Below are 18,397 nucleotides of genomic sequence, written 5' to 3' on the forward strand. Positions count from 1 at the left end.
TACTAAGTCTGGTGATTGTCTGCAGTGGTCATGTGTCCTATAGTCGTGACATCACCACAGCAGTCTGTGAACAAACACTGGGGGGGGCAACCGCAAAGAGACATATGGGGCTATTCTGCAGGTTCATAGTGTTTGAAACCTGCCCAGTGCCTGCACATTGAACCCGCTACCGGGAAGAAAAAAAACTTTATTCCTCCTGGCAGCTCTCCTGTTTCAGTAGCAGCAGTGAGTTCTGTCACCGCTCTATGTATGGAGAGCAGCGGCTATGATCACTCCCCCCACACTGACTGACAGACGCTCAGCATTAGTACCAGCTGTCAGTCAGTGCCATAGAATGTAGTTACAGCCGCCACTCTACATACACAGAGCAGTGAGTGAACCCGCACCGATGCCACACAGATGACTGATGCCAGGACACTGACGGGAGGATTAAAGATAAATTTACTCCTAGAGGAGGCTCAATGTGCATATACCGGGCAGGCTTTAACCCTAGAACGCGCAACCATAGAAATCTATCATAGAAAACAAGTGACCTAACAGGCCTGCGAGACCCCAGGTATGCGTTCTAGGGTTAAACACTATTAACCTGCTGATTAAACCCATATCCACAGGTTAATAGTGTTTTTCATGTGACAGGTTCTCTTTAAAAGCAAAAACATTTTGGAGAACAATTGAATTTATTTGCTCATTAGAATATTGTTCTGATATATTTTCTCTGCATTGCAACAAGTTTATTTTCCTTCCCGATGAGGCTTCGTTCCCACGATGAACTGTTGATTTTGCAGAGCTTCTCTTTTGTGCGTTTTTCGTATTTTTGACACTGTGCTTTTTGTCTCTTACTGGTATATAATGTTTTAAATAAATCTGCTGTTTTTGATACTTACTGGGTTTTGGCTTTGACAAAACTTTATTGATAAACTTATGTGCAGATAAGATGCGTTTTGATGCATATCCGAAGCGGAAATGCACTAAAAACGCATTTGTGTTCTTTTAACTGAGGATTTTCTGAATTTAATGCAAGTGTATGAGGAAAGACTGCACAGAAAACTCAGCGTACCCACAAGATAAATTGACATGTTGCAAATTTGAAACAGGCACCGGAGGTCAGTTTACGCTGAGTAAAAAAAGAAGTACAGTGGGCAGTAGATTTCTATACATCCCATCCACTTTGCTGGAACCATAAGACTGCATTTTGACACAAGGAAAGTATGCAGCATTAGGCTAGGTTCACACACTGCGTTTTTTTTACGCTGCGTTTGTGCGTTTTTGCGGAAAAAAACGCACAAAAACACACCCGTGGCAAAAAAACCATGGGTGCGTTTTACCGCGATTTGGTGCATTTTTTGCTGCGTTTTTGCTCACTGCGGTTTTATGCGTTTATTATCAGTCAACATTGCCATTAAAGATTGTTGAAGAAAAAAAAAGTCTGATGTCATTTCCTTCTTCAATATGTTCTTCATTCTCCACTAGTGTATGCAGGAGAGCAGACAGCTGCAGAACTACAAGGCTCAGCATGCTCCATACAGGACTGTATGCTGGAGGGAGAGGCAGGGGGAGCAGAACTGCAAGGCTCAGCATACTCCATCCAATAGTGTATGCAGGAGAGCAGACAGCAGCTGCAGAACTACAAGGCTCAGCATGCTCCATACAGGACTGTATGCTGGAGGGAGAGGCAGGGGGAGCAGAACTGCAAGGCTCAGCATACTCCATCCAATAGTGTATGCAGGAGAGCAGACAGCAGCTGCAGAACTACAAGGCTCAGCATCCTACATCTAAGGCCCCCTTCACACGTCCGTGAAACACGTGCATTTTTTGCTGCGTTTTTGCTCACTGCGGTTTTATGCGTTTATTATCAGTCAACATTGCCATTAAAGATTGTTGAAGAAAAAAAAAGTCTGATGTCATTTCCTTCTTCAATATGTTCTTCATTCTCCACTAGTGTATGCAGGAGAGCAGACAGCTGCAGAACTACAAGGCTCAGCATGCTCCATACAGGACTGTATGCTGGAGGGAGAGGCAGGGGGAGCAGAACTGCAAGGCTCAGCATACTCCATCCAATAGTGTATGCAGGAGAGCAGACAGCAGCTGCAGAACTACAAGGCTCAGCATGCTCCATACAGGACTGTATGCTGGAGGGAGAGGCAGGGGGAGCAGAACTGCAAGGCTCAGCATACTCCATCCAATAGTGTATGCAGGAGAACAGACAGCAGCTGCAGAACTACAAGGCTCAGCATGCTCCATACAGGACTGTATGCTGGAGGGAGAGGCAGGGGGAGCAGAACTGCAAGGCTCAGCATACTCCATCCAATAGTGTATGCAGGAGAGCAGACAGCAGCTGCAGAACTACAAGGCTCAGCATGCTCCATACAGGACTGTATGCTGGAGGGAGAGGCAGGGGGAGCAGAACTGCAAGGCTCAGCATACTCCATCCAATAGTGTATGCAGGAGAGCAGACAGCAGCTGCAGAACTACAAGGCTCAGCATCCTACATCTAAGGCCCCCTTCACACGTCCGTGAAACACGTGCGTGTTTGTTCCGTTTCCGTATATACCGGAGACACGGACAAACATGCACCAATGTTAATCTATGATTGTGGTCACACGTGCGTTATTTCATTATGTCCGTGTGTGCGTGTCCGTGATCCGTATGTGTTTGCGTTTTGCACGGATGCATGTCCGTTATCTGCACGGAGCACGCACACGTGGACACAATGAAACACTGGATCCAGTGTTGACAGCGGGTAACCTCAGTGACAGCTCAGCTGATCGAGCGTCTGTCTTCATTTGCTGTGTGGAGCTGACAGGAGCGGCGGTGTCTTCTGCAGCTCCTGTCACCTCCATGCAGCAGAGCTGGATGCGACGCTGGACCATCCTGGATTCCGCCGGACATGGAGGGTTTTTTCGGGCTGATTAAATTGTTGAACCAGGGTATATGTTTGTGTTTTTTATTTCTAATAAAGGATTTTTTTCTGGTGTGTGTGTTTATTTACTCTAATTTACAGATTAATCATGAAAGGAATCTCGGGGAGACGCCTGACATGATTAATCTAGGATTTAGTGGCAGCTATGGGCTGCCATTAACTCCTTATTCCCCCGATTTGCCAAAGCACCAGGGCAAATCGGGAAGAGCCGGGTACAGTCCCAGAACTGTCGCATCTAATGTATGCGGCAATTCTGGGCGGCTGTTGGCTGATATTGTTAGGGTGGGGGGCTCCCCATAACGTGGGGCTCCCCATCCTGAGAATACCAGCCTTCAGCCGTATGGCTTTATCTGGCTGGCATTAAAATTGGGGGGGACCGCACGCCGTTTTTTTTAATTATTTATTTATTTATTTCACTGCACAGTATAGACCCGCCCACCGGCTGCTGTGATTGGGTGCAGTGAGACACCTGTCACTCAGCGTGGGGGCGTGTCTCACTGCAACCAATCATAGGCGCCGGTGGGCGGGGAAAGCAGGGAATACGAGATTGTTTAATGAGCGGCCGGCTTTTTCAAAATAGTAAAAGCCGCCGCAGCAGTGTGAATGCCGTGCAGCGCCGCGCCGGGGATCGGTGAGTATGAGAGAGGGGGGGAAACTTCAGTCACTCGGGGGATTAGCGGTCACCGGTGAATCCTTCACAGGTGACCGCTAATCAGTACTCGACACAGACAGAGCCGCGGTATGAGGATGAAGTCGGGTGAAGTTCACCCGAGTTCATTCTCATCGCGCAACTCTGTCGGCTGTCAGCCGACATTTATAAACGACATTGTGCATCACACACACGGACATTCCACACGGACATTCCACGTACACATACACGTTAATTCCACACGCACACACGGACGTTCTACACACAAACACGGCTAGCATACGCAATTCACACAGATGCCACACGGACCATAAAAACGGACACAAAAACGGGATACGGACCCGAAAAACGGCCCGTAACACACGTGCGTGTTTTTCACGGAAGTGTGAAGGGGGCCTAATAGTGTATGCAGGAGAGCAGACAGCTGCAGAACTACAAGGCTCAGCATCCTCCATTCTGGACTGTATGCAGGAGTTTTTTGCCCCCCAAAAACATGACTTGGGCTGCACCATATTTTTGTATGCTAGCCAGGTACAGCAGGCAGGTACGGGCTGCCCCCAACCCTCAGCTGCCTATTTGTACCCAGCTAGGAACCAAAAATATAGGGAAGCCCTTTTTTTTTTAATTATTTCATGAATTTCATCAAATAATTTAAAAAAAAAAATGACGTGTGCTTCGCCCAATTTTTTCAGTCCAGCCAGGTACAACTAGGCAGCTGTGGATTGGAATCCGCAGTGCAGGGTGCCCATGCTTTCTGGGCACCCCCGCTGCGAATCGCAGTCCGCAGCCACCCCAGAAAATAGCGCTTTCATAGAAGCGCCATCTTCTGGCGCTGTATCCAACTCTACCAGCTGCCCTGGTGACATGTCCCTTTACTACCCACCCCTTGCGTTTATAGCTGCGTTTTTAGTCATAGAAACGCACTAAAACGCAGCTATATTTGCAATTTGCGTTTTTCATTGCATTTTTTAACATCTCATTGAACTCAATGGGTGGAAAACGCAGTGAAAAACGCAAAAATAATTGACATGCTTCATTTTTGTGTGCAGCACAAAAACGCAGCTAAAAAAAAATGCTGTTTGCAGACAGCAAAAATGAAAACTCATAGACTTTGCTGGGGAAGCAATGTCACAGCGTTTTCTGAGCAAAAACGCACCAACTTACCCTTATTCACCTTATTGTTTTTTATTCTGGGCAGTTTACCATCGGCAGCCCTATATAACATAGGCGGCTGTACGTGTCCCCAGATTTTGAGAATTAGCCAGATCATTACTGTTAAATCACTTCTTACCATAGGGGACAGAAAAAAAAAAATAGTGACTAAAGAATTCATCCAGTGTGACTTGAGAATGGAGCCATAGTGTGTGCATGTAGTGACTGTCCGGTATATGTGTGGAGTACAAGAATGATACCTGTGTGTCATGTTACATCCCACAACACCGACCCATTCCTGACATGCCAAGGGGATGCCAAGGGCTGCAGGTCCCAAACCAAACACAATCAGGTCATCCTGCTGTAAAATTCCAACACTTCTCATACTATAGAGACAATTGCCAGGATAAAATCTAATATTTACTATGTAATAAAACCACATGAAACGTGACAATATCAACAAATATGGTGTAAATGTCCATACACAGCCTGTAACACAGTGGGGTAAACAGTACCCGCACAGAGCGGGCACCCAGAGCTGCCAGCAGCTGTACTGAGCCCTATCACAAGCTCCATTCACTTCTTCAGGGACCAGGGACCTTGGAACAATGTTTGCAGAGGAAAACAAACACGCACTGTTGACTGTCCTATTAACCATTTATTAGCCACCTCGCTGCCACCACCTGCTTTACATACTAGTCAGACATCTATTGGGTTTTTAGGCATGCACTGGTGGTACAATTCCTTTGGTAAGAAGGAGATGGCGGTAAGGGTAACCTGTGGGCTCATATTAGGGATGCTGAGAGCAGAAGACTGACTGCACATGTGTAACATCCTAAATGCGAATCAATGGGACATATATTGGGGTACAGATGCTGGAGACCCCCCCCCCCCCCTTCCAGAGAAACATGAAACGGTCACATGAGCAGTAAGGATCATGACTGGGACGTATACATTCTCAAAATAGGTTTGGTTGTTTGGCAGCCGTCTGATTGAAATGTTTTTTTATGTCACAATATGTGTGTCACCACTCCTGATATGAATCAATACTGGAATTCTTCTTGACACAATTCTGGAGCATCTTTTCTTATTACTCCATTTATGCTGTAACTTTGCTATTCCTCCTGATTATTTAGGAGTATATTGAGGCCTGGGTGTTATAATTTCTGTTGCCTATGTCGGAAGGACTATACAGTGCGAGACTGTCCAGGACACCCACTGCCCAACCTCTGCCCCTGGTAACACCGAGGTTTCCATTTATTCTAACAATCCAATATGCATAACAGAAGGACGTCTTTATTACATGCTGTAGATTACCTATTGATCAGAATATTACCGATTCATTAAATCAGATGTTAATATATTTTGTACATATCACAATTTGTACTAAAAATAGAAAATTGTGTCATTTTCACATTGGCTACTGGGGCTTTTTTAGACTTCCTGTTTCAGGAAACAATACATGTACAAGGCTACAATGGGTCAGACCCCACTTCCTGCTGGAGGAAACAATACATATACATAGCTACAGTGGGTCAGACCCCACTTCCTGTTTCAGGAAACAATACATGTACAAGACTACAATGGGTCAGACCCCACTTCCTGCTGGAGGAAACAATACATGTACAAGGCTACAGTGGGTCAGACCCCACTTCCTGCTGGAGGAAACAATACATATACATGGCCACAGTGGGTCAGACCCCACTTCCTGTTTCAGGAAACAATACATGTACATGGCCACAGTGGGTCAGACCCCACTTCCTGTTTCAGGAAACAATACATGTACATGGCCACAGTGGGTCAGACCCCACTTCCTGTTTCAGGAAACAATACATGTACATGGCCACAGTGGGTCAGACCCCACTTCCTGCTGGAGGAAACAATACATGTACATGGCCACAGTGGGTCAGACCCCACTTCCTGCTGGAGGAAACAATACATGTACATGGCCACAGTGGGTGAGACCCCACTTTCTGTTTCAGGAAACAATACATGTACATGGCCACAGTGGTCAAACCGCAGCCCAATCTTTTCTTCTGCAGCATCTACTGTGATTGTGAAGGAGGGGAGCCATGACATCACTTATTGTAAATGGTGGATCCTGTGGTATCAGCAGTGTATAAAAGTGTTATCTGTCACTGCAACCCTGCATCTGGTGAAAGGAAAACTCTTGTAGATGTGAAGCCCCACAGGTGTTGTGTCGGTGCATTACCTTCAGGGACTCCACGTAGCTGGATCTGGTCACAGGTAGGAGATCTTCTTCTTGTCGTGACGCCACTCTCAGTATTGCGGCCAGTAGGGACCGCCACTGCAGGTTGAGGGTCGCCTGGGGCTGATGGTGTGTGCAGTTAGTTGGAATAGCCTCCTGAGAGTGAGGCAAGCCCCAGGGCCCTGTGTAGGTGCGTAGTACCACAAGGCGCAGAATAACTCCACACAAGCAGAATGTCTTTCAGGGTTTTTACTCACTTCAGGTGGCAGGGTGAGTAACCCGGGCGTAGCTGGGATGAACCAGGCGGGAACCAGGTGTCCTTCAGGCTGACTTGTGAGGGTGACTACTAACTCGCCTTCCTTAGCCCTTGGTGGTTTGGAGTGACCCCGACTTTGAGTCCCTATGGGGGTCACCCAGGGAAGTTGCTGAAGCCTCACTCCCCTTCGTTTGCCGTGTGCTTGTCGCCTGGACCAGGCCACTCCAGCTGCTTGCCTCCTGTGACCTATGGGCCCTAACTGTGGCTACGTGGCTGCGGCTTTTTGTGGTGTTGTGGCGTGGGCTTTGAGAGCCCCACACCGGCAGGTTTAGCAAAAGAAAGCTGGATCTATCTCCGCTTCGGGATCTGCCGCCCGTTTGGGCCTGGTACTCTCTAGCAGTCTCCTTACTTCCCACTCCGTGCTCTCTTTAGCTGAAGATGGATTTCGGGTAGCACTCCTAGTTGACCGTTCTCCCCCGTCAGTAGCCACTGCGCGGGCGCTGTTAGACAGCAACAGCCCCACAGGTCTGCTCCTCACTGAGCCCTAAGGAGTTCTGCTCTAACTGACTCACTGCCCCTCCTCTCCTGTTCTTGCCTACGCCACCTAGCAACCAGACTCTCTTACCACACCCCTTGAGAGGAGATGGAGGCTTTTGGCCCCCTCCACTATTCCAGTGAAGGTCAAGGCTTTTCCCCCTCCTGGGATCCCCAGGGGTCCTCTCATGGGTACATGTGTGAGAGCTGATTACTATGCGCCTGTGTACCACACCCCTGTCAGCCTTCTGGATTACCTGTATTGTACTGTCCCCAGCATGGGTGCAGTACTCAGTGGTGCCTGACCAGGTCAGGGGCGCCACATTCCCCCTTAGTTATCACCAGCACGTCCTCGGGCTGCAAGACAACATTTTAAAATGCATAAAACATTAAAACATGTAAAACATTTTTAAAAGCACCAGGTACCATACATCACCACCCTCCACCCACAAGTCCGTTAACCCACCCAAAACCCTTTCACGTTGGCCGCGGCTTCAGCCACTTCTGGCAGGATGTAGAGGCGGCTTACATGGGCTGGTGGTTTCAGGGTATACCTGGCCTGGTGGATCCGCGCCTTCAGCCTCTTCTGGCAGGATGCAGAGGCGGCCTCCACAGTTGGTGCTGACCAGGTACCCTCTTTGTGGTGGAGAGCCAGGCCCCATAAACAGGCATGCTCTCTGGTCGCAGGCGAGCCAAGGCCCTATATACGGACGGGCTCCTCCTGGTTGCAGACGAGCCAAGCCCCTAAACAGGCTGACTCTGGTGGTGGTGGTGCCCTCTGGTGTAACTATTTACACTGCGAGAGTTTGTGGCTATAGCCAGTTCATAGCCTTAAGGTTTATGGTTTTCTCACAATAGTTTTTGTGGGCACATTACTTGAACTTGAGAACGTTGCAAAACAAACTTTTTCAAAACTTTAACTGATAACTTCTTTCTTTACTTTACTCCTCCATTTCACCAGGGCTTGGGCCTGTAGGGCTGCGGCACCTGTTGCTTTCTTGGCCTCTTTCTTCATCTGTTGTTGTCTCATCTGCAGGTTCCTTGTCTCTGCTTTCTCTATCTTCATCTGTTTCCTTTCCTGTATCTGTTTCTCTTTCCTGTAGCATGGGGTGGCTGTAAGGTTTGCTGGTACATAGTGCTACGTCAAGCGCGTACAGTCCTCTTTCGCCTTGATGCATGGTAAACTGTACTGAATCCCCCATCTTTAGGTTTCTGCCAGGGTGTCCTCTAGGCAGATGAGCGCTCACATCTCTTCGGTTGACAAATATCCCTTCCTTCACACCAGGTGCTACAATGAATCCATATCCACTTCTCAAATTGAAATCCTCCACTACTCCTCTGCAAAGGGGTCCTCTGACCTGGGCTTTGGCTCTTCTCAGGAACCTTTTCTCCTGTAGGTCTCTGGCTGTGACTTCTCTCTGCTCTGGAGACTGTGGTGCAGGGGACAGCGTTGTTCTGTTGCGACGCCTGGTCTTGCGGGCTGGGTTCTGCTGGGCTGTTACCTCAATGCCCGCAGGGCCCCAGGTGAGGTTTCTGGGCTGGTCTTCATCAGCAGACGGTGTCAAGTCCTCCTCATCCCAACGGGAATAGGGTAACATCTCCGGCTCTGAGTATTGCTCCACTGCCGGTGGCTCCGGAGTCAGCTCCTCAGCTTCCTGGCCTCCTCTCCCCCTTAGTTCTTCTTGGCACTCCTTTGGTGGCAGTGCTGGGGATGGGCTTTCTTCAGCAGGCCCAGGCGGGGGACTCTTTGGCGTGGTTGCTGCAGGGGTTGCCGGAACCCTCTTGGGGGTGTGCGGAGGGAGCAGATACCGATCCACCATCTCTTGTGGGAACTGGGCCTCTAGGTCAGCCTTCAGCTTCCAGTATTCGGGGTCCTCTCCTATCAGGGACTTCCTAGCAGGGACCTCTTTGGACTGGGGAGCGGTGTCTGCTCTGGCCTTGCAGGCCGGGGTAAATGGTGATGCAATCTCTTTGCGGGCCGCGCCCTGTATGGCGGCGGCCTGGTCTTGGCGGGCCGCGCCCTGTTTGGCGGCGGCCTGGTCTTGGCGGGCCGCGCCCTGTATGGCGGCGGCCTGGATCGGCGTCGCAGCTGTGATGGGATCTGTGCAGGCTGGGCTGGGCGTCGCTGCAGGGACCGGGTCTTGGTGGGCCGAGCAGGGCCGAGCAGGGCATCGCTGCGGCGGCCGGGGCTTGGCGGGCCGCGCCTGGCGTGGCTGCGGCCTGGTTCAGCACCTCACTTGCGGCGCGGACGAGCGTTGCTGCGGCGGTGGGGTCTTGGCGGGCCGGGCCTAGCAGGGCGGCGGCCTGGGTCAGCGTTACGCCTGCGGCGCGGATGAGGGTCGCGGTGGCAGCCGGTTCTTTGCGGGCCGGGCAGGGCATCGCTGCGGCGGCCTGGGCTTGGCGGGCCGAGCAGGGCATCTCTGCGGCGGCCGGGGCTTGGCGGGCCGAGCAGAGCATCGCTGCGGCGGCCGGGTCTTGGCGGGCCGCACCTGGCGTGGCTGCGGCCTGGCTCAGCGTCGCCGCGCCGGGCGCCTCTTCAGGGACCGCGGGCGTGGCAGCAGGGGTCGGGGCATCCGGGCCGGCAGGGGTAATACTGGACTCACCCATCGGTGGCAGCATCGGGGTCTGAGTCGTCGCCGTCCGGTCTGGCACTCGTCGTGCGGTTCCCCTCTCATAGGCCTGAACCGCGGCAGCCATCTCCAGAAGTTCCATACGTTCTTCTCGGATCTGCTCCACAACCCGGGTCTCCAGTCGGTCGCAGAACTGGGCCAGCTCCCGATACCACCAGGCAGCGGAGCCCGGTTCTGGATTTCTGCGGTCAGACGCCATTTCTTCTGCGCCCTCTTCTGCACGACTCCCCAGCTGTGGACTCGCCGTTGCCTCTAATAGCAAGCTGTTCAGTTTCCGCTCTGCCTCTTTCAGCAGCTCCTCTCCCAGCAGCAGGCTTCTGGCTCCCTTTCTGTCCCGACGTCTCTGGACGCTTCCACTCTCATAGCTGGCAAGGTCAGAACTCTGCAGGGGATCTCTGGGTAGCCACACCTCTTCGTGGGCGGTAACTTCTCCCAGCGCGGGCTGCTGTTGTTTTTCAGCGCGCTTTTCATGGTGGCAATATGGCGGCGCTTCCAATTTTTCAAGCGGACCGCCCAGGCACATGGTCACCTGTCTGAACAGGTCTAGTCCTTATCCTGTTCGTGACGCCAGATGTGAAGCCCCACAGGTGTTGTGTCGGTGCATTACCTTCAGGGACTCCACGTAGCTGGATCTGGTCACAGGTAGGAGATCTTCTTCTTGTCGTGACGCCACTCTCAGTATTGCGGCCAGTAGGGACCGCCACTGCAGGTTGAGGGTCGCCTGGGGCTGATGGTGTGTGCAGTTAGTTGGAATAGCCTCCTGAGAGTGAGGCAAGCCCCAGGGCCCTGTGTAGGTGCGTAGTACCACAAGGCGCAGAATAACTCCACACAAGCAGAATGTCTTTCAGGGTTTTTACTCACTTCAGGTGGCAGGGTGAGTAACCCGGGCGTAGCTGGGATGAACCAGGCGGGAACCAGGTGTCCTTCAGGCTGACTTGTGAGGGTGACTACTAACTCGCCTTCCTTAGCCCTTGGTGGTTTGGAGTGACCCCGACTTTGAGTCCCTATGGGGGTCACCCAGGGAAGTTGCTGAAGCCTCACTCCCCTTCGTTTGCCGTGTGCTTGTCGCCTGGACCAGGCCACTCCAGCTGCTTGCCTCCTGTGACCTATGGGCCCTAACTGTGGCTACGTGGCTGCGGCTTTTTGTGGTGTTGTGGCGTGGGCTTTGAGAGCCCCACACCGGCAGGTTTAGCAAAAGAAAGCTGGATCTATCTCCGCTTCGGGATCTGCCGCCCGTTTGGGCCTGGTACTCTCTAGCAGTCTCCTTACTTCCCACTCCGTGCTCTCTTTAGCTGAAGATGGATTTCGGGTAGCACTCCTAGTTGACCGTTCTCCCCCGTCAGTAGCCACTGCGCGGGCGCTGTTAGACAGCAACAGCCCCACAGGTCTGCTCCTCACTGAGCCCTAAGGAGTTCTGCTCTAACTGACTCACTGCCCCTCCTCTCCTGTTCTTGCCTACGCCACCTAGCAACCAGACTCTCTTACCACACCCCTTGAGAGGAGATGGAGGCTTTTGGCCCCCTCCACTATTCCAGTGAAGGTCAAGGCTTTTCCCCCTCCTGGGATCCCCAGGGGTCCTCTCATGGGTACATGTGTGAGAGCTGATTACTATGCGCCTGTGTACCACACCCCTGTCAGCCTTCTGGATTACCTGTATTGTACTGTCCCCAGCATGGGTGCAGTACTCAGTGGTGCCTGACCAGGTCAGGGGCGCCACATAAACTCTACCTGGACAAAAATAGGAGCCTAAAAAAGCCTCAGTAGTTAGTATGAAAATTGCTAAATTATTAATTTTTTATTTTACTTATTTTTTTATGATCACTTCCCTTTAAGGGATTGTCCTACAAACAGCATTTCTATCCCCAGGTCCTACCATTTGCACCACCACTGATCCCATCCCATGACACCCTTGTGAATGAAGCGATGATGCACGTGACCAGTTGTATGGAGTAGCTCCTATACACAGTGTAAATGGAGCGGAGGTGATGTAAATCACATATCCAAATGGGCAACACAGGACCTGCATTTCAGGATCGGTGGGGTACCACATGCCCACCATACATTTTTACCACCCAGCCTATGATGATAAAAACGATTTGTGGCACAAACATAAATATGCTTTACAAGGAACCTGTCAGCACGATTTTTACATATGGAAATAGTGGTATGACTGTGTAGGCATTGTTCCCCAAATAAAAATTACATCTTTTTAAAAAAAAGATCTGATGCGCCAGTCATTAGAAATCTAGTGAAGCCATATGCTAATCAGTCTGGAGGTGTGTTGGGGGATGGGGGTGCTCTGACGCCCCCAATGCATTTCCAGCCTGATTAGCATATTGCTTGTACACAGATCTCTAATGACTGGCGCATCAAATCTCTACAAAAAAAAGGGATTATTTTTATTGGGAGACAAGAGTCTACACAGCCATACCACACTGCCATATGTACTTTCTGCTGGCCGGATGCGAGGTGAATTTTTCTGCCTATACCTTGAGAAATTATAAATAAGCTATAGAAATAAAAGCCAGGAATGGGGAGAAGGCAGAGGGAAGGTGCCCAGATTGGCGTTCTCTGCCCATATATTATACCACGTCTGAACTGCCCCATAGACGCTAGTCATAAGGAAGCCTGTACCCAGTTCATGCTGCTGGGGGTTTGGGCAGCAGGAATCACCCGGCGGGTCACTTTATATAAAAATCGGGTCACTTTTATATAAATCAGGTTATTTAGAACTGCAAGGACAAATACAGGTAATAGAAAAGCAGCCCTGCAATATGGCCCCACAAAGCCCACCACTCTGATTACTGATGGGCATCACAGCTTTAACAATTTGTATTGTTCCTTGGTTTTGTGTACACAGGACATAATCTGTGACCTGATAAATGATCGATCCAGGCACAATACACACAGGGCAATCAAACCTCCCTCCCAGGGATGGCTGATCTATGTGATCTATGGGCACTCCAGTGACCCCTCACCTGGGGGCTCTGATCAGCTGTGCTCACTGTCTGCAAAAACAAAACAACCTGAATTTCAAGAGTATTCCTAGTTTTTGTGACAGTATTATTGGGAGCATTTCAATTTTGTTACATCGTTTTTCATGCACTTTTTCTACAGAGATATATGAGAATTATATATATATATATATATATATATATATATATATATATATATATATATATATATATATATATATATATATATATATATATATGAATTTGCCAGAAAGCACTGCCATATTCAGGGCATGCTGTGTATGTAGTGCTGCTGATTGGAATGGGGCATTTCCTACAGATCTCTGCTTGCTGTCAGACATGATCAGCATAGGCTGTTCTCTGTTGGATATTCCCATTCACAGACAGAAAGCAGCGATCTGTATGGTAAAGCTTGTGCTGTGGAGAGACAATAATAACAGGGATGCTGAGGAGGATAATAATGGCATCATGGCATGGCAGCATGGCATCATGGCAGAAGTATGTGGAGAAGGCACCAGCCCCTGCCCCCTGTAACAGAATAACACTGCACTTACAAGATCCGAGGGGTGAAGTGGTCCTACGGCTGGCAGCCCTCACATCCCACACGTCCATAGAGCCCACAGTACCGGCCCGCAGCTGCCACCTGTGCCCAGGGCAGGGACGAGCCGAGCTCCTCTCACAGCACAGCCGAGCAGCTCCTCTCCCCGGGCTCCGCCTCATGTCCTCCTCCTCCTCACCACCCCGCTTATCAGGACACTCCTCAGCCCACTGCTGGCCTCCTCACACGGCCCAGGTGCACTGCTCACTGACCGCAACTGCGAGCTCGCCTCATCCTCCACTGCTGGCCTGAACGCACAGTGCGAGCTCACAGCTTGTGTCCTCCACTCACCACCCAGAAACACTCCTCAGCCCACTGCTGGCCTCCTCACACGGCCCAGGTGCTCACTGACAACGCAGTGCGAGTTTACACCTTATGTCCTCCACTGCTGGCCTCATCACATGGCCCAGGAGCTCACTGACCACACACTCACTGCGACCTTACTGCTCATGCCCTCCCCTCACCATCTAGGGACTCAGCCCACTGCTGGCCTTCTCTCACGGCTCAGGTGCTCACTGAACGCACAGCTTGTGTCCTCCACTCGCCACCCAGAAACACTCCTCAGCCCACTGCTGGCCTCCTCACCACCCAGTGACACTCCTCAGCCCACTGCTGGCCTCCTCACCACCCAGTGACACTCCTCAGCCCACTGCTGGCCTCCTCACCACCCAGGGACACTCCTCAGCCCACTGCTGGCCTCCTCACCACCCAGTGACACTCCTCAGCCCACTGCCGGCCTCCTCACCACCCAGGGACACTCCTCAGCCCACTGCTGGCCTCCTCACCACCCAGTGACACTCCTCAGCCCACTGCTGGCCTCCTCACCACCCAGGGACACTCAGCCCACTGCTGGCCTCCTCACCACCCAGTGACACTCCTCAGCCCACTGCTGGCCTCCTGACATGGCCAGGAGCTCACTGACCACACAGTGCGAGTTTACACCTTGTGTCCTCCACTGTTGGCCTTCTCACATGGCCAGGAGCTCACTGCCCGCACACTCACTGCGAGCTTACAGCTCATGTCCTCCCCTCACCACGCAGGGACACTCCTCAGCCCACTGCTGGCCTCCTCACCACCCAGGGACACTCCTCAGCCCACTGCTGGCCTCCTCACCACCCAGGGACACTCCTCAGCCCACTGCTGGCCTCCTCACCACCCAGGGACACTCTTCAGCCCACTGCTGGCCTCCTGACATGGCCAGGAGCTCACTGACCACACAGTGCGAGTTTACACCTCTTGTCCTCCGCCTCACCGCCATGCCTGCTCGCCTCACCCCCTCCTCTGATACAGGATATTCACCAAATATTGTTCTAACTTTTTCACCCTTCATCCTCTGACAAGAAGTATTCTGGTGTCGTGTAATAATCCCCTCACAATCCCACAGACAGGCAGTGGGGCTCACTAAAGGGAGCGATAGGTTTAGGGTATGTGCACACTTCAGGTATAGGCAGATTCCGCTCAAAACCCACCTGAAAAAAGCCCACAATAATCACTGTATGCATTTCAATGTAATAATGACTTTCTGTACATATGTTCAGGCATTTGAGTGTCTTTTAACCCCTTTATGTTTCCAAAAACATCAAGAATGGCTGAAGACACTTTGTACTTCATATTAGAAGTCAATGGATCAAAACGCATCCAGCTGTCTTTAATGCTGCGGGTTTTTTTGATGCTGCGTTTGTGTTTTGGACGCAAAACACACACAAAAACACAGCGGTAAAAAGCAGCGTGTTTTGCTGCGTTTTTGATCACTGCGTTTTGCTTCATTTTTCCAAAGCATTGGATGGATAGAAAAACGCAGCAAAAGAGTTGACATGTCCATTTTTTTGTCACAGCTCAAAAACGCAGCTAAAAAAAAAAGGTGTGTGCGGACAGCAAAAATGAAAAGTCAGACTTTTCTGGGGAAGCACAACACATGAAGTTTTGAGCCAAAAACGCGGTAAAAAACGCAGCGTGCGCACATAGCCTAAGGTTACTTTCACATTGTGTTTCAGCGGCTCCGTCGGGGCATCAGTCCGAAATCCCGCACCTCCCCCAACAAAACGGGTTTCGGACGTATGCGCCAACAGAGCCATTTAGTATAATGGAGCAGACAGAGCAAACGTATGTTCTGTCTTGCACCATTTTCGGGTGTATACGCTTTTTGCAGGCGGACACCCGAACGTAGTCTGCTATGTCTGGGCATCCGCCTGCAGAAAGCGTATACACCCGAAAATGGTGCAAAACAGAACATACGATTGCTCTGTCTGCTCCAATGGCTCTTTCTGTCTGCTCCAATGGATCTGTTTGATACTCAATGGATCTGTTGGCGCGTACGTCAGAATCACGTTTTGTGTGGGAGGTGCGGGATTTTGGACGGATACCCCGACAGAGCCACTGAAACGCAATGTGAAATGGGCCTAAGAGTTTTACCAGCATTTTTGCTTGAAAAAAATGGTTGTGCTTTCTTCATTGTTGATTGGAGTAAAAAAAAAAAAAAAAAAAAAAAAAACTGCAATTAAAAAAAAGAACCACAAAAATGTGTAAAAAAAAAAATAAATTCTGGTGGTTGAAAAAAATACAAGACAACTAATAATAAAACACTAAGGGTATGTGCGCACGTTGCTTTTTACCTGCTTTTTTGCTGCTTTTTCTTCTGCGCTGTTTAATGCCAAAATGGATGTGTTCTTCTATTCAAGCAAAGTCTATGGGAATTTGGGTTTCTTGTTCACACTATGTTGTTCAAAATGCTGCCTTTTTGTGGCAGAACTTTGGTCAAAAACTCAGCTTTGCAGTGCAAAACCCAAATCGCAAAAACAATTGACATGTTGCTTCTTTGAAAAGCTGAGTTTTTGACCAAAGTTCTGCCACAAAAAGGCAGCATTTTGAACAACATAGTGTGAACAAGAAACCCAAATTCCCATAGACTTTGCTTGAATAGAAGAACACATCCATTTTGGCATTAAACAGCGCAGAAGAAAAAGCAGCAAAAAAGCAGGTAAAAAGCAACGTGCGCACATACCCTAAAGAAATTTCAGGGAAAAAAAAAACAAAAACAGACTTTTCCTGAAGCATCTTCCGTTTAAAAACCACATTATGTACACATTCCCTAAGGCTGTGTACATGTCATGTCATATAAACAACCCATCTTTAGAGACAAATATTGCTGGCTGGTACATATAAAACCAGTCAATTTTGTAATTTACTACTTTTTACAGTCATTGTGTAGATATTTTTTTTTTATGGCTTGTTGCCTAGGAGACCGACCACCACTGCTGCCTATCTGTAAGTACTGTGGGGGGAGGTACAGTGTGTGCCAGAAATCCTGGCCAGCTTCAAAACAGTGCTTAAAAGCTCAATTGAAAACCACTGTTTAGCAGCGGTGGTCTGTCTCCAAGGCAACGAGCTGTAAACAAATGAAAAGTGTTAATATCTCAAGAACGGCTAAAAAATGTAATAAACAGTAAATTGTTAAATTGCTTGTATTTAAAAGCACTATCCAATAATCATGTATGAAGATGGGGATAACTCTTTAGTGAATATACATGGACGCAAATAACCATAATTGGTTTATCCAGTAAAAAAAAGTATACATAAAACATGTTTTTTTACAATAGGTTCCTATTGTACAGTTGGTGCCTACTGTTTTTTTTATTTTTTTCCTAACCACTAACACTCGCATATACTTGCGGCAATCAGAGCAGCATCTTAGGCCAACCTAAGTTTATAAGCTGCAGTCACTAGCAACCATGGTAAGTAAGAGGTCGCAAGGGGAAGGGAATTGTCATGCCAGTGGTTCTCTTATGCAGAATTATGTGGTACATCATGGCAGTTGAGGTCCTAATGAAGGCGCCTACCCGTCTGCCATGTTAGTATGCCTATTAGACATACATCACACTGGCGTATGGCATCCAATGCAAGAGAATCAGATGCTTTATGCTAATGACACTCGGCTCAAACTCTGCTGCGAGCGTGAATTAAGTGTCATTTACTGTGCTCCGATTTTCTCGCATGCGAGAATTGTATCACAGCTGAGGAGAAGATGGAGAGCTTAAAGAGAATCTATCATGTATAAAAACGCTATTAACCTGCAGACATAGGGTTAATCACCATAAACCGGCAACGACCAGGTGCTCCCCAAGATTTCAGAAAGAGGAGTGAAAAGAATTATCAGAAGAGCTGTCCAAGAGCAAAGAATCACTTATGCAGAGCTACAGAAAGGCCTTTAATCAGCAGGTACAATTGTTTCAAAGAAAACAATAAGTAATGCACTCAACCTACATGGCCTGTATGTACGCTGAATAAGCAAGACTCCATTGCTGAACAAAAATATGTACAAGCACATTTAAACTTTGCTCAACAATATTTAGGCAATATAGTCTGGTCAGATGACACTAAAATTGAATTCTTTGGATGTCATAATACACAATATGTTTGGAAGCCAAAAGGCACTGCATATCGCCCCAAAACCACCATACCAACAGTGGAGGTGGGA

The 18,397-nt window shown here is 49.3% G+C and overlaps 1 protein-coding gene across 12 annotated transcripts in view; it reads right to left on the reverse strand.

Moving 5' to 3' along the window:
* Window positions 1-18,397, reverse strand: part of PLEKHA6 (pleckstrin homology domain containing A6) — a 335,253-nt gene that overhangs the window by 146,937 nt on the left and 169,919 nt on the right. Inside the window, exon 1 of one of the 12 annotated variants that reach the window (XM_075335644.1) lies at window positions 13,880-14,031. The exons of the other annotated variants lie outside the window; for them this stretch is intronic. The gene's annotated coding sequence lies outside the window, so the exon portion shown is untranslated. Of the gene's footprint in view, window positions 1-13,879; window positions 14,032-18,397 lie in introns of those variants that run through there. 12 annotated transcript variants of the gene reach the window in all.

This window comes from Anomaloglossus baeobatrachus, chromosome 2 (assembly GCF_048569485.1).
Source record: "Anomaloglossus baeobatrachus isolate aAnoBae1 chromosome 2, aAnoBae1.hap1, whole genome shotgun sequence".
Lineage (NCBI taxonomy): Eukaryota > Metazoa > Chordata > Amphibia > Anura > Aromobatidae > Anomaloglossus > Anomaloglossus baeobatrachus.